At 43.7% G+C, this 27,985-nt stretch overlaps 1 pseudogene; it reads right to left on the bottom strand.

Annotated features, from left to right (window-relative positions):
• Window positions 1-11,881: 11,881 nt before the first annotated feature.
• Window positions 11,882-26,202, bottom strand: LOC112235377 (annotated as a pseudogene).
• Window positions 26,203-27,985: the final 1,783 nt, after the last annotated feature.

Raw genomic sequence — 27,985 nt, 5'->3', positions numbered from 1 at the left:
CCTCAGACAGGAGACGAGGAGCGCACAGGACTTCGCGTTGGAGTTTAGGACCCTAGCTGCTGGTGCTGGGTGGAATGACAGGGCCCTGATGGACCATTACCGGGTTAGTCTCCGGGAGGACGTCCGCCGGGAGCTAGCTTGCAGGGACACAACTCTCTCCCTGGATGAACTAATAGACTTGTCTATTCGATTGGACAACCTGCTAGCTGCCCGCGGGCGTTCAGAAGGGGTCCTGTTAATTCCACCTTCCAGCTCTCCCACTCCGATGGAGTTGGGAGGAGCTGCATCTAGGGGGATCAGAGGGGGCTCCTCCTGCTCCTATTGTGGACGGAGAGGACACACTTCGGACCGGTGTTGGAGGAGTCCCTCTGGGAGTCGAAAGGGTCGGCGGAACACTCCTCGGCCACCCCAGGTGAGTAAGCACCAAACTCACCCAGAGCTCCCTGTTGGTCACATGTTTTTGTTAATTTTTTTTCCTGCGTTTTTCCCCTCTCTTCAGCATAAGGCGCTAGTCGATTCAGGCGCAGCTGGGAGTTTTATGGATCGTGGACTCGCCCGTAAATTGGGTATTCCGTTAGTACAGATAGACCCACCTGTCCCCGTGCACTCCTTAGATAGCCGACCGTTAGGGTCAGGGTTCGTCAGGGAGGCCACGATTCCGCTGGACATGGTAACGCAGGGGAATCATAGGGAGAGGATCAGTTTCTACCTTATTGATTCACCTGGGTTTCCGGTGGTGTTGGGGGTTCCCTGGCTGGCTATTCACAATCCCCTTATTTCCTGGAAACAGGGGGCTCTTAAGGGGTGGTCAGACGAGTGTTCAGAGAGGTGTATAGGAGTTTCCATCGGTGCCACGACGGTGGAGAGTCCAGACCAGGTTTCCACCGTGCGCATTCCCCCAGAATATGCCGATTTGGCTATCACTTTTAGTAAGAAGAGGGCGACCAAATTACCACCCCATCGACGGTGGGATTGCATGATAAACCTCCAGGAGAACGCTGCACTTCCCCGGAGTCATGTGTACCCGCTGTCACAGGAGGAGACGGTGGCTATGGAAACATATGTCACGGAAGCTCTGAGACAGGGGTACATTCGGCCCTCCATGTCACCCGTCTCCTCAAGTTTCTTTTTTGTGAGGAAAAAGGAGGGAGGTCTGCGTCCGTGCATTGATTATCGAGGTCTCAATTCGATCACAGTGGGTTTTAGTTATCCGCTACCTCTCATCGCTACGGCGGTGGAATCATTCCACGGAGCGCGTTTCTTCACAAAACTGGACCTCAGGAGCGCGTATAATCTGGTGCGTATTCGGGGAGGAGATGAGTGGAAAACAGCGTTTAGTACCACATCAGGCCACTATGAGTCCCTCGTCATGCCGTATGGGTTGATGAATGCTCCAGCCGTCTTCCAATCCTTTGTAGATGAGATTCTCAGGGACTTGCACGGGCAGGGTGTGGTAGTGTATATTGATGACATCTTGATTTATTCTGCCACACGCGCCGCGCATGTTTCCCTGGTGCGCAGGGTTCTTGGGCGACTGCTGGAGCATGACCTATACGTCAAGGCTGAGAAATGTGTGTTCTCCAAACCAGCCGTTTCCTTCCTGGGTTATCGCATTTCCAGCTCGGGGATGATGATGGAGTGTGACCGCGTTAACGCCGTGCGTAATTGGCCGACTCCGACCACGGTAAAGGAGGTGCAGCGATTTTTAGGGTTTGCCAATTACTACCGGAGGTTTATCCGGGGTTTTGGCCAAGTAGCGGCGCCCATTACCTCACTGCTGAAGGGGGGCCGGTGCGTCTGCAGTGGTCAGCAGAGGCTGATGGAGCCTTCAACCAGTTGAAGGCACTGTTCACTGGGGCTCCCGTGTTGGCGCATCCGGACCCTTCGTTAGCATTCATAGTGGAGGTGGATGCGTCCGAGGCTGGGGTTGGAGCCGTGCTGTCTCAGCGCTCGGGTACGCCACTGAAGCTCCGTCCCTGCGCTTTCTTTTCTAAGAAGCTGGGTCCGGCGGAGCGGAACTATGATGTGGGGGACCGGGAGTTACTAGCTATGGTAAAAGCCCTGAAGGTGTGGAGACACTGGCTAGAGGGGGCTAAACACCCTTTTCTCATCTGGACTGACCACCGTAATCTGGAGTATATTCGAGCAGCGAGGAGACTGAATCCGCGTCAGGCTAGGTGGGCCATGTTTTTACACGTTTTAGATTTACGATCTCTTACAGACCAGGTTCCCTCAACACTAAGGCCGACGCGCTGTCCCGTCTCTATGACACCGAGGACCGGTCCATCGAACCCACTCCCATCCTTCCAGCCTCTCGGCTGGTGGCCCCAGTGGTATGGGAGGTGGACGCGGACATCGAGCGAGCGTTGAGGGTTGAACCTGCGCCTACACAGTGTCCGACTGGTAGAAGTTACGTACCGCTTGGTGTCCGTGATAAGTTGATTCGGTGGGCCCACACACTACCGTCTGCGGGTCATCCGGGGATTGATAGGACAGTGCGGGGTCTTAGGGGGAAATACTGGTGGCCCACCTTAGCTAGGGATGTGAGGCTCTATGTCTCTTCCTGTTCGGTATGCGCCCAGAGTAAGGCTCCTAGGCACCTTCCTAGAGGGAAGTTACAGCCCCTCCCGGTTCCACAACGGCCATGGTCCCATCTCTCGGTAGATTTCCTTACTGATCTTCCCCATCTCAGGGGAACACTACCGTTCTGGTCGTTGTGGATCGGTTCTCTAAGTCCTGCCGTCTCCTCCCATTGCCTGGTCTCCCTACGGCCCTACAGACTGCAGAGGCTCTATTTACCCACGTCTTCCGGCACTATGAGGTTCCAGAGGATATCGTCTCCGATCGGGGTCCCCAGTTCACGTCTCGGGTTTGGAAGGCGTTTATGGAGCGTCTGGGGATCTCGGTCAGCCTTACCTCTGGTTATCACCCCGAAAGTAATGGGCAGGTGGAGAGAGTAAACCAGGAAGTGGGCAGGTTTCTGAGGTCGTATTGCCAGGACCGGCCAGGAGAATGGGCGAGGTACGTCCCGTGGGCAGAGTTAGCCCAGAACTCTCTTCGGCATTCGTCCACGAATATGTCGCCATTCGAATGCGTACTGGGCTACCAGCCGGTCCTGGCTCCGTGGCATCAGAGTCAGACCGAGGCTCCTGCGGTGGAGGAGTGGGTACAGCGCTCTAGAGAGACCTGGCGGGCAGTCCAGGATTCTCTCAGGCAGGCCAGTGAACGGCAGAAGAGAGACGCTGACCGCCACCGCAGCGAGGCCCCGGTGTTCGCACCAGGGGACAGGGTCTGGCTCTCGACCCGAAACCTGCCCCTCCGCCTGCCCTGCCGGAAGCTGGGGCCGCAGTGTGTGGGGCCATTTAAAGTCCTGAGGAGGATAAACGAGGTGTGTTATAGATTGCAACTTCCCTCTTATTATCGTATTAACCCCTCGTTTCATGTGTCTCTCCTCAGGCCGGTGGTAGCTGGTCCCCTACAAGACAGTGAGGTGCCGGAGGTCCCTCCACCCCCTCTAGACATCGAGGGGTCCCCGGCGTACACAGTACGAGCTATTCTGGACTCGAGACGCCGGGTGAGGGGCCTGCAGTACCTCGTGGACTGGGAGGGGTACGGTCCGGAGGAGAGGTGCTGGGTACCGGGGAGGGACATTTTAGATCCTTCCCTCTTGAGGGATTTCCATCGCCTCCACCCGGATCGCCCTGCGCCTCGTCCTCCGGGTCGTCCTCGAGGCCGGGGTCGGCGCGCTGCGGGAGCCGCGCGTCAGGGGGGGGGTACTGTCACGAACCTTGCCGAAGACGGTGCCTCTTCCTGTTCGGGCGGTGCTCGGCGGTCGTCGTCGCCGGCCTATTAGCTGCCATCGATTTCCTTTCCGTTTGTTTTTGGTTATTGGGTAATTGGGTACACCTGTTTTGTATTAGGGTTTGTTTGTAGGGTATTTAAGGGCACTAGGCCCGCTGGGTATTTGTGCGGGCTTGTTTGTGTTACTCTGTGTTTTGATGGTTTGAGTTATTCGTACATTTATTCTCCGGACTATTTTGTCCTGTTGCTTGGACCGGCAACTTATTATACGCCCTGTGTATTGGCGTGACTGTTTTTGTTGCACTGGGGAATAAATTTGAAGGAAAGACTGAACCCTGCTCTCTGCGCCTGATTCCACCCACCACCACTCCTAGTTGATCGTAACAGGGGCAAAAAAGTATTTAGTCAGCCACCAATTGTGCAAGTTCTCCCACTTAAAAAGATGAGAGAGGCCTGTAATTTTCATCATAGGTACACTTCAACTATGACAGACAAAATAATGAAACAAAATCAAGAAAATCACATTGTAGGATTTTTTAATGAATTTATTTGCTAATTATGGTGGAAAATAAGTATTTGGTCAATAACAAAAGTTAATCACAATACTTTGTTATATACCCTTTATTGGCAATGACAGTCTTCACAAGGTTTTCCCACACTGTTGCTGGTATTTTGGCCCATTCCTCCATGCAGATCTCCTCTAGAGCAGTGATGTTTTGGGGCTGTTGCTGGGCAACACGGACTTTTAACTCCCTCCAAAGATTTTCTATGGGGTTGAGATCTGGAGACTGGCTAGGCCACTCCAGGACTTTGAAATGCTTCTTACGAAGCCACTCCTTCGTTGCCCGGGCGGTGTGTTTGGGATCATTGTCATGCTGAAAGACCCAGCCACGTTTCATCTTCAATGCCCTTGCTGATGGAAGGAGGTTTTCACTCAAAATCTCACAATACATGGCCCCATTCATTCTTTCCTTTACACGGATCAGTCGTCCTGGTCCCTTTGCAGAAAAACAGCCCCAAAGCATGATTTTTCCACCCCCATGCTTCACAGTAGGTATGGGGTTCTTTGGATGCAACTCAGCATTCTTTGTCCTCCAAACACAACGAGTTGAGTTTTCACAAAAAAAATCTATTTTGGTTTTATCTGACCATATGACATTCTCCCAATCTTCTTCTGGATCATCCAAATGCTCTCTAGCAAACTTCAGACGGGCCTGGACATGTACTGGCTTAAGCAGGGGGACACGTCTGGCACTGCAGGATTTGAGTCCCTGGCGGCGTAGTGTGTTACTGATGGTAGGCTTTGTTACTTTGGTCCCAGCTCTCTTCAGGTCATTCACTAGATCCCCCCGTGTGGTTCTGGGATTTTTGCTCACCATTCTTGTGATCATTTTGACCCCACGGGGTGAGATCTTGCGTGGAGCCCCAGATCGAGGGAGATTATCAGTGGTCTTGTATGTCTTCCATTTCCTAATAATTCCTCCCACAGTTGATTTCTTCAAACAGAGCTGCTTACCTATTGCAGATTCAGTCTTCCCAGCCTGGTGCAGGTCTACAATTTTGTTTCTGGTGTCCTTTGACAGCTCTTTGGTCTTGGCCATAGTGGAGTTTGGAGTGTGACTGTTTGAGGTTGTGGACAGGTGTCTTTTATACAGGTAACGAGTGGAGGACAGAGGAGCCTCTTAAATAAGAAGTTAGAGGTCTGTGAGAGCCAGAAATCCTGCTTGTTTATTGGTGACCAAATACTTATTTTCCACCATAATTTTCAAATGAAATTCATTAAAAATCCTACAATGTGATTTTCTGGATTTCTTTTTCTAATTTTGTCTGTCATAGTTGAAGTGTACCTATGATGAAAATTACAGGCCTCTCTCATCTTTTTAAGTGGGAGAACTTGCACAATTGGTGGCTGACTAAATACTTTTTTGCCCCACTGTACATATGAGATGTAATGTAGGGTATGTAAACATTACATTATATTATATCAGACCACGATACTGCCAGTCTGCAGCTGCACGTGTAAAGTGCTTCAAACTCTGACTAAAGACAGTAGGTGGGAAGGAGAAAATCGTATCTCAGACAGCCATTGCTGCATCTGAAAATCTGCTCTGAAAACAGCCCATACAAGCCAGGACAACTAAGAAGAAGGACATTTTGACCTCTGGTGGACAACCAGAGTCTTACACCAATCAACATCTTCCCTGTAGAAGGATTGATTGGTTTCAACAGAGATAGACGACGAACAAAGGCATCCACACATAAATACACATAAATGATTTATTTTCCCAAAACGGGCAGTTTTAGACGGAACAAAAGTCTTCCCATACACACAACGAAGCTCAGCTGAGTGTCAGCCACTGCCACTCTCACACACAGTTAAGAAGTGGTGTCCTGTACCCACATCCAGTTAGGATACTTTCAGCTACAAGGTACCGAAGGTGAAGTCATACAAGAAAAACAGACATCCGCACACTACTGAAACACACAGATGTCGATAGAACACACTCAGCTCATTGGGTAGTCTATGAATCAAACACACACCGTTGAGGACGGCTCAAAGCAGGAATGTCTGTGTGTGTTTTATCATAGATGTGTCGTTAAAACATGTACATTCTACCAGTGTGCAGCTGCATGCACTGAGTTCTCTCCCGCTATGTTTCCTCTTTCCCTTCCTGGCATGCAATTAAACATCCTATTTTGTACATTGGGAAAACAGACAATACAGGAACACCAGTCATTTTTTAAATCATATCAGCAGTTTATTGGAAGCCTTTTCAATGGGAATCACCATGGTAACACTTAGGAGACAAACTAACAGAGAGCATGTTAAAGCAACAAATATAAGACAAATACCTAAGACAACAACATAGCAAGGCAGCAACACATGACAACACAGTATGGTAGCAACACAACATAACAACAACATGGTAGCAACACAACATGGTAGCAGCACAAAACATGGTACAAACATTATTGGGCACAGACAACAGCACAAAGGGCAAGAAGGTAGAGACAACAATACATCACGCAAAGCAGCCACAACTATCAGTAAGAGTGTCCATGACTGAGTCTTTGAATGAAGAGATTGAGATAAAACTGTCCAGTTTGAGTGTTTGTTGCAGCTCATTGCAGTGGCTAGCTTGAGCAAACTGAAAATAGGAGCAACCCAGGGATGTGTGTGCTTTTGGGACCTTTAACAGAATGTGACTGGCAGAACTGGTGTTGTATGTGGAGTATGAGGGCTGCAGTAGATATCTCAGGTAGGGGGGGGGAGTGAGGCCTAAGAGAGTTTTATAAATACCGAGATGACCAGTTTACAGAGGAGTATACTGTAGAGAGCAGTGATGTGTCATATAAGGAGCACTGGTGACAAATCTGATGGCCGAATGGTACAGAACATCTATCCGCTCGAGAACACCCTTACCTGCCAATCTATAAATTATGTCTCTGTAATCTAGCATGGGTAGGATCATCATCTGAACCAGGGTTAGTTTGGCAGCTGGGGTGAAAGAGGAGTGATTATGATACAGAAAACCAAGTCTAGATTTAACTTTAGCCTGCAGCTTTGATATGTGCTGAGAGAAGGACAGTGCACCATCTAGCCATACTCCCAAGTACTTGTATGAGGTGACTAGCTCAAGCTCTAAACCCTCAGAGGTAGTAATAACACCTGTGGGAGGAGGGCATTCTTCTTACCAAACCACATTACCTTTGTTTTGGAGGTGTTCAGAACCAGGTTAATGTTGGAGAAAGCTTGTTGGACAAAAAGAAAGCTTTGTTGTAGAAAATGTAATACAAAATCCTGGGATGAGCCAGCTGAGTATAAGACTATCATCTGCATATATTTATGGATGAGAGAGCTTCCTATTGCCTGAGCTATGTTGTTGATGTAAATTGAGAAGAGTGCGGGGCCTAGGATTGAGCCTTGGGGTACTCCCTTGGTGACAAGCAGTGGCTGAGACAGCAGATTTTCTGACTTTATACACTGCACTCTTTGAGAGAGGTAGTTAGCAAACCAGCCCAAAGACCCCTTCGAGACACCAATACTCCTTAGCCGGCCCACAAGAATGGAATGATCTACCGTATTAAAAGCTTTGGCCAAGTGAATAAAAATAGCAGCATAATATCGCTTAGAATCAAGGGCAATGGTGACATCATTGATGACCTTTAAGGTTGTAGTGACACATCCATAACCTGAGCATAAACCAGATTGCATACCTGAGAGAATAGTACATACATCAAGAAAGTCAGTCAGTTGATTATTGACAAGTTTTTCCAACACTTTTGATAAACAGGGCAAAAGAGAAATAGGCCAATTTGTTATTTAACCTTTATTTAACCAGGTAGGCTAGTTGAGGACAAGTTCTCATTTACAACTGCGACTTGGCCAAGATAAAGCAAAGCAGTGCGCCACAAACAACAACACAGTTACACATGGAATTAACAAACATACTGTCAAGAATACAATAGAAAAAGTCAATATACAATGTGTGCAAATGAGGTAGGATAAGGGAGGTAAAGGCAGTAAATAGGCCATAGTGGCGAAATAATTACAATAAATCAAATGTCTTTATATAGCCCTTCTTACATCAGCTGATATATCAAAGTGCTGTACAGAAACTCAGCCTATAACCCAAAACATCAAGCAATGCAGGTGTAGAAGCACAGTGGCTAGGAAAAACTCCCTAGAAAGGCCAAAACCTAGGAAGAAACCTAGAGAGGAACCAGGCTATGAGGGGTGGCCAGTCCTCTTCTGGCTGTGCCAGGTGGAGATTATAACATGACATGGCCAAGATGTTCAAATGTTCATAAATGACCAGCATGGTCAAATAATAGTAATCACAGTGAACAGGTCAGGGTTCCATAGCTCTAGGCAGGACAGTTGAAACTGGAGCAGTAGCACAGCCAGGTGGACTGGGGACAACAAGGAGTCATCATGCCAGGTAGTCCTGATGCATGGTCCTAGGGCTCAGGTCCTCCGAGAGAGAGAAAGAAAGAGAGAAAGAGACAAGATGAGAGAGCACACTTAAATTCACACAGGACACCGGATAAGACAGGAGAAAAACTCCAGATATAACAGACTGACCCGAGCCCCCCGACACATAAACTACTGCAGCATAAATACTGGAGGCTGAGACAGGAGGGGTCAGGAGACAATGTGACCCCATCCGATGATACCCCCGGACAGGGCCAAACAGGCAGGATATAGCCATTAAAACACTGGAGTGATAGATGTGCAGAAGATGAGTGTGCAAGTAGAGACATTCGAGTGCAAAGGAGCAAAATAAATCAAATAAATAACAGTATGTGGATGAGGTAGTTGGATGGGCTATTTACAGATGAGCTATGTACAGATGAGCTATGTACAGGTGCAGTGATCTGTGAGCTGCTCTGACAGCTGGTGCTTAAAGCTAGTGAGGGAGATAAGTCTCCAGCTTCAGTGATTTTTGCAGTTCGTTCCAGTCATTGACAACAGAGACACGGAAGGAAAGGCGGCCGAATGAGGAATTGGCTTTGGTGGTGACCAGTGAAATATACCTGCTGGTGCGTGCTACGGGTGGGTGCTGCTATGGTGACCAGTGAGCTGTGATAAGGAAGGGCTTTATCTAGCAAAGACTTGTAGATGACCTGGAGCCAGTGGGTTTGGCGATGATTAGGAAGCGAGGGCCAGCCAACGAGAGCATACAGGTCTCAGTGGTGGGTAGTATATGGGGCTTTGGTGAGAAAATGGATGGAGCTGTGATAGACTGCATCCAATTTGCTGAGTAGAGTGTTGGAGGCTATTTTGTAAATGACATCGCCGAAGTCAAGGATCGGTAGGATATCAAAGCAAATTAAATTGTATTTGTCACATACACATGGTGAGCAGATGTTAATGCGAGTGTAGCGAAATGCTTGTGCTTCTATGCAGTAATAACCAACGAGTAATCTAACCTAACAATTTCACAACAACTACCTTATACACACAAGTGTAAAGGGATGAAGAATATTTACACAAAGATATATGAATGAATGATGGTACAGAACGGCATAGGCAAGAGGCAGTAGATGGTATTGAGTACAGTATATACATATGAGATGAGTAATGTAGGGTATATAAACATTATATTAAGTGGCATTGTTTAAAGTGGCTAGTGATACATAGTCGGTTTTACGAGGGTATGTTTGGCAGCATGAGTGAAGGATGCTTTGTTGCGAAATAGGAAGCCGATTCTAGATTTAATTTTGGATTGGAGATGCTTAATGTGAGTCTGGAAGGAGAGTTTACAATCTAACCAGACACCTAGGTATTTGTAGTTGTCCACATATTCTATGTCAGAACCGTCCAGAGTAGTGATGCTTGACGGGCGGGCAGGTGTGGGCAGCGATCGGTTGAAGAACATGCATTTAGTTTTACTTGCATTTAAAAGCAGTTGGAGGCCATGGAAGGAGAGTTGTATGGCATTGAAGCTCATCTGGAGGTTAGTTAACAATGTCCAAAGAAGGGACAGAAGTATACAGAATGGTGTCGTCTGCGTAGAGGTGGATCAGAGAATCACCAGCAGCAAGAACGAGATCATTGATGTATACAGAGAAAAGAGTCGGCCTGAGGATTGAACCCTGTGGCACCCCCATAGAGACTGCCAGAGGTCTGGACAACAGGCCCTCCAATTTGACACACTGAACTCTGTCTGAGAAGGTGAACCTGGCGAAGCAGTCATTTGAGAAACCAAGGCGGTTGAGTCTGCCGATAAGAATGTGGTGATTGACAGAGTCAAAAGCCTTGGCCAGGTCGATGAATACAGCTGCACAGTATTGTCTCTTAGCGGTGGCGGTTATGATATCGTTTAGGACCTTGAGCGTGGCTGAGGTGCACCCATGACCAGCTCGGACACCAGATTGCATAGCGTAGAAGGTACGGTGGGATTCGAAATCGTTGGTGATCTGTTTGTTAACTTGGCTTTCGAAGACCTTAGAAAGGCAGGGTAGGATAGATATAGGTCTGTAGCAGTTTGGGTCTAGAGTGTCTGCCCCTTTGAAGAGGGGGATGCCCGCGGCAGCGTTCCAATCTTTGGGGATCTCAGACGATACGAAAGAGAGGTTGAACAGGCTAGTAATAGGGGTTACAACTATTTCGGATGATAATTTTAGAAAGAGAGGGTTCTCATTGCCTAGCCCGGTTGATTTGTAAGGGTCCAGATTTTGCTGTTCTTTCAGAACATCAGCTATCTGGATTTGGGTGAAGGAGAAATGGGGAGGCTTGGGCAAGTTGCTGTGGGAGTACAGGGCTGTTGACAGGGGTAGAGGTAACCAGGTGGAAAGCATGGCCAGCCGTAGAAAAATGCTTATTGAAAATCTCAATTATCACGGATTTATCGGTGGTGACAGTGTTTCCTAGCCTCAGTGCAGTGGCCAGCTGGGAGGAGGTGCTCTTATTCTCCATGGACTTTACAGTGTCCCAGAACTTTTTGGAGTTTGTGCTACAGGATGCAAATTTCTGTTTCAAAAAGCTAGCCTTTGCTTTCCTAACTGCCCTGAAAAGCTGCATACCGTGGGGGCTATTCGATGCTAATGCAGTACGCCACAGGAAGTTGTTGTGCTGGTCAAGGGCAGTCAGGTCTGGAGTGAACTAAGGGCTATATCTGTTCCTGGTTCAAAATGAATGGGGCATGCTCATTTAAGATGGCGAGGAAAGCACTTTTAAAGAATAACAGTTAGGATAACAGTTAGGATCAGCTTGATCTCCCCTTGAAATAAAGGATGAACCATGGCTGCCTTCCAAGCAATGAGAACTTCCCCAGAAAGAAGAGACAGATTTTAAATGTTGGAGATAAACCCTGCTTTGAAGGCAGGGTCAAGTTTAAGGAGCTCCTTTAGCACCTTGGACTCAGTGAATGCCTGCAGGGACAAACTTTGTAGCGGGGCAGGGGGAAAAGAGTGAGAGGCATCGAGGACAGTCGCATTAGAAGGGGTGGGAGATGAGAAAACGTTGGACGGGCAGGGAGGCGTGGCTGAGTCAAATAGGAATCCTGACTTAATGAAGTGGTGATTAAAGAGCTCAGCCATGTGCTTCTTGTCAGCAACAACCACATCATCAACATTAAGGGACATGGGCAGCTGTGAGGGGGAGAGTTTGTTCTTCAGGTCTTTAACCATTTTACAGAACTTCTTGGGGTTAGACCCACGGAGTTCTACACGTTGTATCCAGTGATGTCATAGAGGGTAAACACCAGTGGTGGAAAAAGTACTCAAATGTCATACTTGAGTAAAAGTAAAGATACCTTAATAGAAAATGACTGAAGTAAAAGTTAAAGTCACCCAGTAAAATACTTCTTGAGTAAAAGTCCTAAAGTATTTGGTTTGAAATATACTAAAGTATCAAAAGTAAGTGGAACTGTTCAAATGTTCTTAAGCATCAAAAGTAAAAGAATAAACCATTTCAATGTCCTTATATTAAGCAAACCAGATGGCACCATTAAAAATAAAATAATTGAAGGATAGCCAGGGGCACACTCCAACACTCAGACATCATTTACAGCTAGCCAGGGGCACACTCCAACACTCAGACATCATTTACAGATAGCCAGGGGCACACTCCAACACTCAGACATCATTTACAGCTAGCCAGGGGCACACTCCAACACTCAGACATCATTTACAGCTAGCCAGGGGCACACTCCAACACTCAGACATCATTTACAGATAGCCAGGGCACACTCCAACACTCAGACATCATTTACAGCTAGCCAGGGGCACACTCCAACACTCAGACATCATTTACAGATAGCCAGGGGCACACTCCAACACTCAGACATCATTTACAGATAGCCAGGGGCACACTCCAACACTCAGACATCATTTACAGCTAGCCAGGGGCACACTCCAACACTCAGACATCATTTACAGATAGCCAGGGGCACACTCCAACACGCCGACATAATTTACAAACAAAGCATTTGTGTTTAGTGAGTCCGCCAGATCAGTGGCAGTATGGACGACCAGAGATTTTCTCTTGATAAGTGTGTGAATTGGAACATTTTCCAATCGAAATGTAACGAGTACTTTTGGGTATCAGGGAAAATGTATGGAGTAAAAAGTACATTATTGTCTTTAGGAATGTAGTGCATTAAAAGTAAAAGTTGGCAAAAATATAAATAGTAAAGTAAAGTACAGATACCCCAAAAAACTACTTAGTATTTTTACTTTAAGTACTTTACACCACTGGTAAACACTCTCCACTCACTACTCCCTCAAACTTGAATGCTTTACTGATCTATGACTTTTCTGATCTATAACTTTATTGTACTAAGATTATCTGCAGTATCATTTTACAGAATGTGTGTGCATTTGTGTGTCTTACCTGGGTTAATGAGCACCAGTGAGCTGAAGAGAGCCATCTGCTGCTCAGTCAGTCTCAGGACACACATTCTGTGAGCGAAGTCAAACACCGCCACCATCAGATCACCACAGCCTGGAACAACACAGTTAGCAGAGTTAGCATCACTAAGACTAGGAACCAATTGGCAAAGTTAATATGAGATCGTGTCCTCTGTAATTATTGGGACAGTGAAGGATTAAAAAATATATTTTGGCTCTATACTCCAAAAGTACTCCATTTGAAGTTAAAGTTCAGAAGGTTAGACACACAAATATCATACAGCCTCCACATTAACGTAGAAGTGTTAGCAAACATATTCTATTCTTTACAATAAAAGTGACTCCAAAATGACACAAAGCATCATTTACCATTCATTTCTATTGGGCACAAAATAATCTGAAACACAACCAAAACAAACAGCAAATGCATCCAATAAATGTTTTGAGTCACAAGCTTGATGTAATCATTGCGTGTCACACCCTGATCAGTTTCACCTGTCTTTGTGCTTGTCTCCACCCCCCTCCAGGTGTCGCCCAGGTGTTCCCCATTATCCCCTGTGTATTTATACCTGTGTCCACTGTTTGTCTGTTGCCAGTTTGTCTTGTCTTACCTGCGTGCTTTCCCGTTTTCCTGTTTTTCAAGTGTTTGTTTCCTAGTTTTTCCGGTTCTAACCATTCTGCCTGCCTGACTCTGACCTGATTACGAACCTATGCCTGTCCTCGACCTACCATTTGCCCCGTGTTATAAGAAATTATTGAAAACTGTACTATCCGCCTCCTGTGTCTGCATCTGGGTCACATCCTGAGTCGTTACAGTACGAACTGCCCATGAATGACCCAGCAGACCCAGCAGACTCAGACCAGCTCCACAATGTTGTCTCACAACAGAGCCACCATTGGCTCTGTTGAAGACACGCAGAGTTACAGCAATGCCTTATGGTACCCAGTTCTTGTCCCGGTTCTGGAAGGCCTTCTGCACCCTCATTGGGTCATCAGCCAGCCTGTCCTCTGGTTTCCACCTCCAATCTAACGGCCAGTCGGAACGAGCCAATCAGGACCTGGAGACCTCCCCTCCTTCCCTCCCTCCCTCTTTCTCTCTCCCCCTTAATTGTGTGGGTGGAATACGCCCGTAACACCTTTCCCTGCTCGGCCGATGGTCTCTCGCCCATTGAGTGTTCCTTGGGATATCAACCCCCGCTCCTCCCTGAGTAAGAAGAAGAAGTCAGCATACCCTCTGCCCAGATGTTCATCTGCCGCTTTCGCCGGACCTGGAACAAAGCCCGGGCTGCTGTTTTGAAGACCAAATTCAGGTATCTTCGACAAGCGGATTGCCACTGGACCCCTGCTCCCAACTTTCGGCTCGGGCAGAGGGTATGGCTTTCCACTCGGGACCTGCCCCTCCGGGTGGAGTCCTGTAAACTTTCCCCCTATTTTATCTGCCATTTCCCCATCTCTAAAATCCTTAGCCCCTCTGCTGTTTGTCTTCTGTTGCCCCTCACCCTCTGTATCCCCCCTACGTTTCATATGCCCAAGATAAAACCTGTGTCTCACTGTACTTTGTCTTCTGACTGGTGTCCCTATAGGACTGCCCGATACTGTCACACAGCTCCTCCATGCATAGCAGAGGGGGGTAAGGGCAGTAGGGGGCTTCTGGGTCATACGATCTAATTCCCATCCCTATCGTCTGGTCAGGAGATGGCTGACAGGTGTCGAACCATGAAGAAGAGGGAGTGAGAAGGGGTAACAGATATTAAACAGTGCTAGTGAGATTGTGTTTTGAGTGTGTGTATGTGTCCACTCCCTTACCTCTTTCGTCTAAGTGCCCATTGCCAGTAGACACACAGAAGCCGTGGTAGGCCAGATCTGGAGCCTGGGACTCGCCTGGGGAGCACACCAGGTAAGGGAGCACATCTGTCGTGCAGGGTGACAGCTCTGGCTCTCCAGGGAAGGAGTAGGCCGAAGCCGGGGCCTGGAGCAGGTGGGGTGACCGGTCATGGCATGCCTTGCTGGGGTAGGGCAGGGCGGGGCCTCTGCCTGGAGATGCTGCTGCTGCTGCTGACGGTGTCTCTCCACCTCTGTACGCAGAGAGTACCGCTCACGTTTCAACATCCGACCAAACTTCGTCGCTGGGGAAACAAAAACAGATGGTGGTGGAGTTGAGTTGAATTACCCTCATACAAAGTGTCTTGACGTGACTCTCATTAATGTGATGACTGTTATTTATCGAATAATTACCTACTATGTTTAATTGTTACTGGATTAAATTAATCATGTAACAATTAACTCATTAGAAATGTGGGGCACCACGGGATAAGTTGTTTACCGAGTTACCGTCTCCCGAATTAACTCAAATTAAATTGAATTAATCCGAATTAACTCAAGAATATATATATATTTATATATTTATCATTTCCTCATATCAGTCTCATTTTGAACGTCGCAGACCTCGTGAATCTGCACAAACCCGAGTCTTACTAATAATTCCGTACAACACATATTTGATTGTTTATTTACTAACAAACTAAATGATAACACAGGATACACACACGGTATAGGTTATTGATTGGAACACTTATACGGTGACAACAGGTCCCTAGCGGACTAACACAATATGACACTTGTTACACAAGATGGAGAGTTAAAGAGAAAGAGAATGCGAGAGGGAAAGAGAAGCACCACTTGGATACATTTGGGAACTACGCTCATAGTAACCCTAATACCTTGCCCCGAACTGCCTTTCTTTTGGGTAAGAAGTAATGCATGTATTTACTTGTTGAAGGTCTCGTCGGTGATCTCTGTTGGGCCCAGGCCTTCGTGGAATGAGTTCCGCATTGTGAGAAGGGTTAGAATTAGCCTTATTCTTTGGATGGCCCTCTCCTTCGTTCTCGGGTGTCTCTGATTGTCCATAAGAGGTCACAATGTCCCTCTTCTTTCATGTCTGTTTACTTGCACTCGTTCTGGAAGAGTGGTCTTCTGAGAACTTAGCCGTGTTGATGATCCCCAGAGTGGGGATGAGAGCAGTGTAGGCGATGATGATTTGAAGAGAGTAACAGGATGGTCCTACTTAAATTCACTTTCTTAGACACAGTACTTAGGACAGCTACTCAATTCCTTTGTCTTCGACAACCTCTTGTTGAGTTTCAGAGTTGTGACTAATGTAGACCTAGCTGCAGTTTCTATTCTACCCTTTGGTAAAAAGGGAGAGGGCGGGACTGAGACAGGTAATGACGGATTGAACGTAGTTATGTAGATACAATTAGTTTAAAATTAGTTATCAAGATAAAAACGGAATACTTAATATCAGCAAGTTAGACTAAATATTAGCACTACACAATCTGGTGGGTGATAACCTTCAATCTAGATAATAATACAAAGCAAATGTTAAGACTAGAGACATTTATCGACAAATATTACGAAAACAAGCAACACCCAAACATGACGGAGAGGAAGACAGGGGAACCGATTTCAAAACGAAAACGTGACTCTTCTACAGACACAGACGATTTAATATTTTCACCACCGGGAATGGTAAAGGTCGAAACCGATCTGTTAAAATCAATAAGTGACAAACTGGGTATCCTTGCATTAGTCAGTAAGGATATAAAAGAGTTGAAGGCAAGCCTCGAGATGAGTGATGAAAAAGCTGCGACATTGGAGAAGGAAACAAATAAGTTAAAAGTGACAGTCAATCAGATTGAAACCGAAGTGAATGAACTTAAAAAGGAGAACACCGTTCTGAGAGAAGCCTTACTTGACATACAGACTAGATCCACGAGAGAGAATCTGGTACTTACAGGTATCCAAGAGAAAGAAGGAGAAGTTCCTGAATCTGTAGTTAGAGAGTTCCTCCTTGCAGCGCTTCAGATTCCACGTGAAGCTATCGACAAAATCCAACTGGAACGTGTACACCGCTTCAGACAGAGAGGGCAGATGTATGAACGCCAAATTTGCTTCATTTAAAGATAACATAATGGGTAAAAGACTTGCTGGGACAAAAATTGTCATGAATGACCAGTTCCCGAAGGAAATTGCAGAATGGCGTAAAGTTCTGTATCCAATTTTCAAGGAAAATAGATTAAAAGGGAAACGAGTAGCTCTCGTTGTCAATAAACTATATATTGATAACCAGTTGTTCAGAGACACAAAGACTACTCCATGGATATTTTAAAAATTACAAAGTTCTTATAGATGAGGAAAATAATGAAATAATTCTAGCCTGGTTATGAATTGTAATAATACAATAAAAAATATAGCTTTTCTGTATATCTTCAAATATACAGAAATGTTTACATACCCTACATTATTCATCTCATATGTATACGTATGTACTGTACTCTATATCATCTACTGCATCTTTATGTAATACATGTATCACTAGCCACTTTAACTATGCCACTTTGTTTACATACTCATCTCATATGTATATACTGTACTCGATACCATCTACTGTATCTTGCCTATGCCGCTCTGTACCATCAGTCATTCATATATCTTTATGTACATATTATTTATCCCCCTACACTTGTGTGTATAAGACAGTAGTTTTGGAATTGTTAGTTAGATTACTTGTTGGTTATTACTGCATTGTCGGAACTAGAAGCACAAGCATTTCGCTACACTCGCATTAACATCTGCTAACCATGTGTATGTGACAAATAAAATTGGATTTGATTTGATATAACTAATTGGAACACAAAAGCACTAATTCAACATAGTGAAGATAAAAACTCAGTAAACAAAAGGCATAGTATGTGTGGATGGTGTGGTGTGTTTTTTTTATGTTTGGGAAAGTGTGGCGTTGAGTGAGAAAGGAAATGGTTGCATATCCCAGAATCAATGTATTGCTGTGAGCGGGGGTGTGAGAGAGCTTTCAATGTTGTTCAGATGGTGGATATACTTTTTATAATGAATTATACATCGTATTTATTTATTTATTGTCCTATCATGGAGGAACAGTGTTTTAAATGAAATTATACATTTATTATATTTTTTGTCCTATCATGGAGAACTAAATTGTTTAAATAAATGATATATCTAATTTATTTATTTATGATCCTATAAGATGGAACAGTCCACAACCCTATACCTTAGATACCCACCTGAATGACACCCACCTGAATGACCCAGATACTATGGAGAAGTCCCTATCTGTTTTATGTGCCTGCTGTAAGTGGTCTGTATGCAGCCAAAATGCGGTCAGAGACCAAGAGCAGCACTGCCCCCTCAAGATTCTGAGCCTGCTTGGCAGGGTTGGTCCTGCAAAGCCAAAGCCCCCTAAAGGGACAGCATACTATACAAGGAAATTCTCAAAGCTGCTAATGAGAACCTTGACGACCTTGTACCTAGCCGGTGGGGATTCCGGTGGGGTGCCCCCACCCAGGTAGTGGCAGTGCTGGCAACACTAGCTGCAGTAACCCATGGGGAGGGGGTCACACTCGGACATTCAGAGAGGGGGTATATTATTGTGGCCCTGGTGGCACAAAATCTAAAGTCTGACTGCATGGAGATGCTTGGGAATATGGTCAATACGGGGGACCGTGTTGTGGGTATTTCAGGGAATAGGTGTACATTTGACCTCCATCATCTAGGACGTGACAATGGTTAATAAAATCTCTCCATTTCTGCCCATTTTTTTTGTTGCACAGTTTTGCAGGCCTTCTCATACAGCTGCAACTGTATATGCATTCGTAAATCAAGACCTTTCTTGAGTTGGGCTCTGAGGTGGTGCAACTGTTGAGAATGTGAGTCTATGGTTGTGTGGGGGGAAAGGGCTGAGTGTGTGTGCATATCCCACAACTGTTGAGAATGTGAGTCTATGGTTGTGTGGGGGGAAAGGGTTGATGTGTGTGCATATCCCACAACTGTTGAGAATGTGAGTCTATGGTTGTGTGGGGGAAAGGGTTGAGTGTGTATGATTGTGGGGGTGTATGTGCATATCCCACAACTGTTGAGAATGTGAGCCTATGGTTGTGTGGGGGAAAGGGTTGAGTGTGTGTGCATATCCCACAACTGTTGAGAATGTGAGCCTATGGTTGTGTGGGGGAAAGGGTTGAGTGTGTGTGCATATCCCACAACTGTTGAGAATGTGAGCCTATGGTTGTGTGGGGGGAAAGGGTTGAGTGTGTGTGCATATCCCACAACTGTTTGCGAAGGAGTAAAGATGTTAGGGACAATATAGGATGATTCGCAATAATTGTTTGCTAATATAATAATTGCTTGCAATAATGTAATTTTGGTAATGGCGAGACTGGTGAGAGGTAAAATCCTTTGCATAAATTGCCTACATTACTACAAATATGAATAGCTAATTGTGGAAATTAAGAAACAGGATTTGTTTTAATATATATATTTTCATGATTGCTGTATATAATGCAAATCGAGGTGAGGGCGATGGAAATGCATTTGGCGGTTGATCTCCTTCTGTTCTGTAAATGTCACTGTGTGCTCTTTTCGAAGGATGGATCCCAGTATTTTCAGGGCTATGGGATACGGGGGGTCGGGGGTCGTCTGTCGGGCATTGGGATGACAACACATCTCGGGATGAGGAGGGCTTTTAATGGGTGGAATAGTGAGGACCAATTGGAGGTTTACTTAGTAGCAATGCAAATACCATGGTACAGCTATATAGACACTCAATCATCATGTTATTTTTTAATGGTACATTTACAAACATATATTTTGATAAATATAATTGAAAGTTGTGTCTCATTATAGTAAGTGGTGAAATAAGTATAGCCAGTTACAACTGTAATGGCTTAGCAGATGATCAGTAGTTGCCTGGCTAAAAGAGAAGGAATATAATATCTATTATTTACAGGAAAATCATTCAACAATTTTCAATGAAGTTTTGTGGAAAAGGACTGGGTGGGGGGGCGAAATATATTTCTCCCATAGGCAAAGAAATTCAAAAGGGGTGATGGTTTTAATTAACAGTAATGTTGATCCAAATGTGCAAATTGTCCAAACAGATCATCAAGGATTGATGGTTTATTTTAAATACGATATTGGACAATAAACAGATATGGCTTATTAACCTATACGGTCCAAATAATGATGATCCAAGTTTCTTTGAAAACATATATAAGAATTGATCAAGACAAGCAACACTAGACTATATTATTATGGTGGGAGATTTTAATACGGTCTTAAATATCTCTATGGGACCGGAAAGGAAATCACACTACCAACTATCACCCTCAAGCACTTAAGGAAATCATGAATGTCATGGATATATTGGAATTAGTGGATATATGGAGACTTAAATACCCTGACCTAGTGAGATATACATGGCGGAGGCTTAATCAAGCTAGTCGCCTTGACTACTTTCTTATACCATTCTCTCTGGCACCAAAAGTTTAAAAAGTGTTGATAGGGGACAGAATGCGATCGGATCATCACATAATTGGCTTATATATTACTCTTACCGAATTTACACGTGGGCGAGGATATTGGAAATTTAATCAAAGCCTACTAGATTATAAATTGTTTAGAACTAGGACAGAAGAATTTAAAACTGAATTTCAGACATAACATAGGGACAGCAGATCTCCTTATTGTATGGGACACTGTTAAATGTGCCTTTAGAGGCCATGCAATTCAGTATTCATATATAAAACAAAAGTTGTTTAGATCAAAAGAGTCCATATTAACAAAGGAAATTGAAGGACTAACAGTACAGTTAGATAGTAATAAAAACGGTACCATAGAGTCACAGAATAAGTTAGAGGAAAAACAAAAATAAATGGAGGAATTTATTCAAGAAAGATCCAGTGTAATATATTATAGAAAATAAAGCGAACTGGATGGAATATGTGGAAAAATGCACCAAATACTTTTTCACTCTTCAATATAGAAATGCTACAAAAAAATGTATTGAAACTTGTTACAAATGATGGAGTCACGCATGATTCACCGAATTATATTTTGAAAGAGGAAGTAATGTACTTTAAGAATATGTTTTCGTTTCAGGCTCCTCCATCTCCACTAACTGAAACTAATTGTATGGATATTTTTCCTAATAATAATGTAAAATTAACATCTGTACAGAAAGACTCATGTGAAGGCCAAATTATGGAGGAGGTACTTCTTGATGCAATTAAAGCCTTTAAGGATGGGAAAACTCCAGGGCTGGATGGCATACCAGTGGAAGTATACAAAGCTTGTTTTGATATACTCAGAGGACCATTATTAGCATGTTTTAACCACTCCTATATAAATGGTAGATTATCAGACACACAACAAGAAGGTCTGATATCATCATTAATGAAACAGGACCCAAGTGGTATATATAAAGATAAAGTCCATTTAAAAAATTGGAGACCTCTTACACTTCAGTGTTGTGATGCAAAAATCCTAACATAATGCTTGGCGCATAGAATTTAAAAAGTATTGTCAGATATATATATATATTTTTTTTTTTTAACTAGGCAAGTCAGTTAAGAAAAAATTCTTATTTTCAATGACGGCCTAGGAACAGTGGGTTAACTGCCTGTTCAGGGGCAGAACGACAGCTTTGTACCTTGTCAGCTCGGGGATTTGAACTTGCAACCTTTCGGTTACTAGTCCAACACTCTAACCACTAGGCTACCCTGCCACACTCTAATCAGACAGGTTTTTTACATGGACTATACATTGGAGATAATATAAGATGAAGAAGTATTGTAAATAATAGAATACCATGAAATATCGGGAATACCATGCCTGTTTTTCATAGCTGATTTTGAAAAGGCTTTTGATAAAGTTCGACTGGAGTTTATATATAAATCTCTAAAATATTTCAATTTTGGAGAATCTCTTATAAAATGGGTTAAAGTTATGTATAGTAACCCTAGGTGTAAAATAGTTTAAAACTTTCTGAGATGTAGCCATTATTTAGTATCTAGAGGAGTAAAACAAGGTTGTCCACTATCGGCATATCTATTTATTATTGCCATCGAAATGTTAGCTGTTAAAATTAGATCAAACAATAATATTAAGGTATTAGAAATCCGTGGCTTAAAAACTAAGGTGTCATTCATGTTGATGTATGTTGATGAATCATGTTTTCTTTTAAAACCACAATTAGAATCTCTCCACCGCCTCATAGAGGATCTAGAGACTTTTGCTATCGGGATTTGGACATACTCGGTATACAAATCCCAAAAGAAAGAAATGATCTCACTCCAATACATTTTTATAGAAAGTTCGCAAAAAATAGATACAATCTTGCTAACATTGAAAGGAAAATACCTGCCTATTTGTGGAAAAATCACCCTGATTAACTCTTTAGTCATATCACAGTTGACCTATTTGCTTATGGTTTTGTGTACACCTAGTGACCTGCTTTTTAATTTTATGAACAAAAAATATTCAATTTGATTTGGAATGGCAAGCCAGACAACATTAAAAGGGTCTATTTATATAACGAATATGAATTCGGAGGGCAGAAATGATTAAATATTAAAGCATTAGACCTCTCACTAAAGGCATCAGTCATACAAAAGTTACACTTAAATCCAAACTGGTTCTCTAGTAAATTGGTACGAATGTCTCATCCTATGTTCAGGAAAGGCCTTTTCCCCTTTATTCAGATTACACCTGCTCACTTTCGGTTGTTTGAAAAGGAAATAATCTCCAAAATATCGTTATTTTTTAAACAAGCCTTAGAAAGTTGGTTGCAATTTCAGTTTAATTCAGCTGAAAAGACAGAACAAATAATACAACAAATATGGTGGTTAAACTCAAATATACTTATTGATAAAAAACATATTTTTTGAATAGAATATTTTTTTTCAAAAGTTATAATTTTAGTGAATGATATCATAAATAGGACTGGTGGAGTTATGTCACACATGCAGCTAACACAGACATATGGAAATGTCTGCTCTACCCAAAATTACCACCAACTAATTGCAGCATTACCACAAAAATGGAAGAGGGAAGTAGAAGGGGGAAAAGGAACTTGTATGTCGGCCCCGTGGTAGAGAACATAAATGGTTAAATAAAAGTGTGATAAATAAAAACATATAAGAATTTCATTTGGGGACCAAAAAACTGACAGCTGTGACATATAAATTGCAAAATAGTTGGGAAGAGATTTTCGATGTACCCATTCCATGGCACATGGTTTATGAATTGATATGCAAAACAACGCCGGATTCAAAACTTCAATTTTTTTTCAATTTACATTTCTATACAAAATTCTTGCAACCAAAATAATGTTATGTATATGGGGGATACAATCTTCCCAGCTCTGCTGTGAGGAGGCAGAGTCATTAGATAATTTATTTGGTTATTGTCCATATGTTGCTCGTTTTTGGTCACAGGTCTAGGAATGGCTGAAGAATTGTAACATTTGCCTAGAACTAATGCTGCAGATAGCAATACTGGGTGATTTGAAAAGCCATAGTCAATCAATCAATAATATAATCATTATTTTAGCAAAAATGTTTATTTTTAATTTACAACATGTAGAAGCTACAATAATAGAAAGTTTCAGTACTTATGTCAAGCATCACAGCACAGTTGAAAAATATATGGCAAATAGAAATCCAAAATGGTTGGTGTTGAGAGATAGATGGGAGGGGTTGAATGGAGCTGAAGGGTGGGACTAATAACAAGATAACCAATGTAAAACTTACGGGGTCGGTAAAATGTATATAGGTTCAGGAATGTTGTGAAATAGCAGAGTTACAAATAGAAATCAAACTGGATGGACATCAGAAAAAGAGGAAGGACTAAAAACAAACTAAATATAACTATTGTAAAATGTGTATAAGATGTATAAACGGTAGAAGGTAGAAGCCAAAGCATTATTGTCTCCTGACCCCTCCTGTCTCAGCCTCCAGTATTTATGCTGCAGTAGTTTATGTGTCGGGTGGCTAAGGGTCAGTTTGTTATATCTGGAGTACCTCTCCTGTCCTATTCGGTGTCCTGTGTGAATCTAGGTGTGCGTTCTCTAATTCTCTCTTTCTCTCTTTCTCTCTCTCTCTCTCTCTCGGAGGACCTGAGCCCTAGGACCATGCCCCAGGACTACCTGACATGATGACTCCTTGCTGTCCCCAGTCCACCTGGCCGTGCTGCTGCTCCAGTTTCAACTGTTCTTCCTTATTAGTATTTGGCCATGTTGGTCATTTATGAACATTTGAACATCTTGGCCATGCTCTGTTATAATCTCCACCTGGCACAGCCAGAAGAGGACTGGCCACCCCACATATGCTCTCTTTCTTTCTCTCTCTCGGAGGACCTGAGCCCTAGGACCATGCCCCAGGACTACCTGACATGATGACTCCTTGCTGTCCCCAGTCCACCTGACCGTGCTGCTGCTCCAGTTTCAACTGTTCTGCCTTATTATTATACGACCATGCTGGTCATTTATGAACATTTGAACATCTTGGCCATGTTCTGTTATAATCTCCACCCGGCACAGCCAGAAGAGGACTGGCCACCCCACATAGCCTGGTTCCTCTCTAGGTTTCTTCCTAGGTTTTGGCCTTTCTAGGGAGTTTTTCCTAGCCACCATGCTTCTACACCTGCATTGCTTGCTGTTTGGGGTTTTAGGCTGGGTTTCTGTACAGCACTTTGAGATATCAGCTGATGTACGAAGGGCTATATAAATAAATTTGATTTGATTTTGATTTGATATTGTTTATTAGTTTACTTCAATTGGGGGAAGGGTGGTAGGGTTTGCGGAATAATAAAGGTATCTTAAAAAAAGTATATGTGTCTACATAGGTATGTGTATGTATATATGTGTACATGTATGCATATGTGTATGTATATGGTAATATATATTTACCCCCCAAAATATATGGGGGATTGGAAATCATGCAGACAATTACATTGATGGAAGCAACAATCTTTCCAATATTAAGCTGATCCACCCCTTTTTTTTTAAATAAAAATGGGTGAGTTTTCATCATGCTGACACACTCTCTGGGCTCCCTGGGGCGTGGCTAGTAAAGAGGCAAAGTATCCTAATCACTATGATCTCATTAGAGAAGTAAAATCACAATCCTCTCATCACAAAACATTCTCTTCATCCTTGATATTTTCTACACCACGTAAAGGATGTAAACCTGGTGTTAATACTCCTCATGTTTTCGTTATAATGTCTTTATACATTTTCCATATTCCACCTCTCATCATTCCCAGCATTTGAAATATATTGTCCCAGTGTTCATTGTTTGATGTTGAAGTTTTGGACATTCCATTCACCCATACTAGAGACAAGAAAGGAGTCATCTGCTGCGTTACAATTTATGATCTGTAGACGGTGATCCACTGTCCTGATCTGAAAAGTGTGTATTTATTCAACCTTTATTTTACCAGGAGACATCTTTTTGTATGTGTGCATGGGTGTCTCACCATCCCGGCTCATGCCCTGGGTCACACACTTCTGCAGTCGGCAGCTCTGTCAGCGATTGCGGCTGGCTCTGTCTATAGGACAGTTACTCTGTCTGAAACAGGAGTAGGACACGGACGGCAGCTGGCTACACCAGGGAAAAACCCTGAGGGGGAGAGAGGACCATTGAAATAACCAATGAAATCCCTGGAAATATGTCATCTGACCACACGGTTTGTTATGTCTGCTTGGTCAGAGTGAAATTAGGTGTGTAGTGCTGCAGTCTCACCTTGCAGCCCTCGCAGGTGATGACTCCTGATGATTTATCACCACAGATCTTTCCTCAAATTTGCTTTGTTGAAGTCCTCAGCTATAATAAATGCAGCCTCAGGATATGTAGTTTCCAGTTTGCATAAAGTCCAGTGAAGTTCTTTGAGGGCCATCGTGGTATTGGCTTGAGGGGGAACATAAACGGCTGTGACTATAACCAAAGAATTCTCTTGGGAGGTAATACGAACATTTGATTGTGAGATATTCTAGGTTGGGTGAACAAAAGGACTTGAGTTTTTTGTGTGTTATCATAATCACACAATGAGTAGTTAATCATGAAACATACAACCCCACCTTGCTTCTTCCCAGAGAGTTCTTTATTCCTGTCTGAACAGTGTATTGAGAACCCAACTGGCTGTATGGACAAAGACAGTATGTCCCGAGACAGCCATGTTTCCATGAAACAGAGCATGTTACAATCCCTGATGTCTCTCTGGAAGGAGATTCTCGACCTGAGCGTGTCTAATTTATTATCCAGAAAACGAACATTAGCAAGTAATACACTAGGGAGCAGTGGATGGTGTGTGCGCCTCCTGAGTCGGACTAGAAGTCCACTCTGAACACCTCTTCTCCGCCGGCGGTGTTTTGGATCAGCCTCTGGAATCAGTTAAATTCCCTGGGGGTACGAACAAAGGATACAATTTGGGAAAGTCGTATTCCCGGTGGTAATGCTGGTGAGTTACCGTCGCTCTGATATCCAAAAGTTATTTCCAGCTGTATGTAATAACACAAACATTTCCTGGGCTAATAATGTAAGAAATAACACAAACATTTCCTGGGCTAATAATGTAAGAAATAACACACAAAAAGCCAAATACTGCAAAGTTGCTTGGGAACTAGAAGCAGAACTGCCCTATCTGTCAGGCGTCATCTTGCCTATCAACTGTTCAGAGGAGACTGCGAAAAAGGAGACTCCAAGAAAAATTAGCAAAAGACATTAGACCAGTGGAAATCTGTCCTTAGGTCTGATGAGTCCACATTTTAGATTTTTGGATCCAACCGGTGTGTCATTGTGAGACGCTGAGTAGGTGAACAGATCATCTCCGCATGTGTAGTTCCCACCGTGAAGCATGGAGGATGAGGTGTGATGGTGCTTTGCTGGTGACACTGTCTGTGATTTATTTAGAATTCAAGGCACAGTTAACCAATATGGCTACCACAGCATTCTGCAGTGATACGCCATCACATCTGGTTTGTACTTAGTGGGACTATCATTTGTTTTTCAACAGGACAATGACCCAAAACAAACCTCCAGGCTGTGTAAGGGCTAGAAGGAGAGTGCTGCATCAGTGCTGCATCAGATGACCTAGCCTCCACAATCAGCCGACCTCAACGCATTTGAGATGGTTTGGGATGATTTGTAGTCAACAAGTGCTCAGCATATGTGGGAACTCCTTCAAGACTGTTGTAGAAGCATTCCTCATGAAGCTGGTTGAGAGAATGTCAAGAGTGTGCAAAGCTGTCATCAAGGCGAAGGGTGGCTACTTTGAAGAATCTCAAATATAAAATATATTTGTTTAACACTTTGTTGGTTACTACATATTTCATAGTGTCTTATTTCATAGTTTTGATGTCTTCACTATTATTCTACAATGTAGAAAGAGTCAAAATAAAGAAAACCCCTTGAATGAGTAGGTGTGTCCAAACTTTTGACTGGTACTGTATATAGTGAGAACACCCTGTATCATTTGTATGTGTGTGTTCATTGGCTTAGTTCGCAGTCCTGTCAGACTTAGATCCCCATAAAGCAATCAGGCTTGTTATTGTTGGACCAAAACAGACCAGTCTATTCTCATGACCTGAGTCAAACTGGCTAGCTACTACAGTACCAAGGAAAGATCAACTGTAACAAACACCGTAGTCAAGCTGATAAGAGCCTGTACGATAACAGGCTTAGAAAGGTGGAGAAGACTCTCCTGTCCTGACCCAGCGTCACTGGGGTAAGGTATACAGACTTCTGCAACCTGATTGGCTGAACGCAATATGCAACATCTGGGACTAACATTCTTAGCCACTTTGGCATGGTGGTGGAAAATAGTGTTTCATAAAGAAAGCAGTTTCCCCGTTTTTTTTTCTACCTTCTCGCAATTAAATTAAATTACGGAGGAAATCGATGCCTTTGCAGCCTGAATGGAGAATGTTTCATGTAAGAACCGGTCCACCGGGGATACAAGT

The sequence above is a fragment of the Oncorhynchus tshawytscha genome, linkage group LG03, assembly GCF_018296145.1.
Source record: "Oncorhynchus tshawytscha isolate Ot180627B linkage group LG03, Otsh_v2.0, whole genome shotgun sequence".
Lineage (NCBI taxonomy): Eukaryota > Metazoa > Chordata > Actinopteri > Salmoniformes > Salmonidae > Oncorhynchus > Oncorhynchus tshawytscha.
The sequence above is the reverse complement of the archived record's forward strand: the minus strand, read 5'-3'. Positions and strand labels throughout refer to the sequence as shown.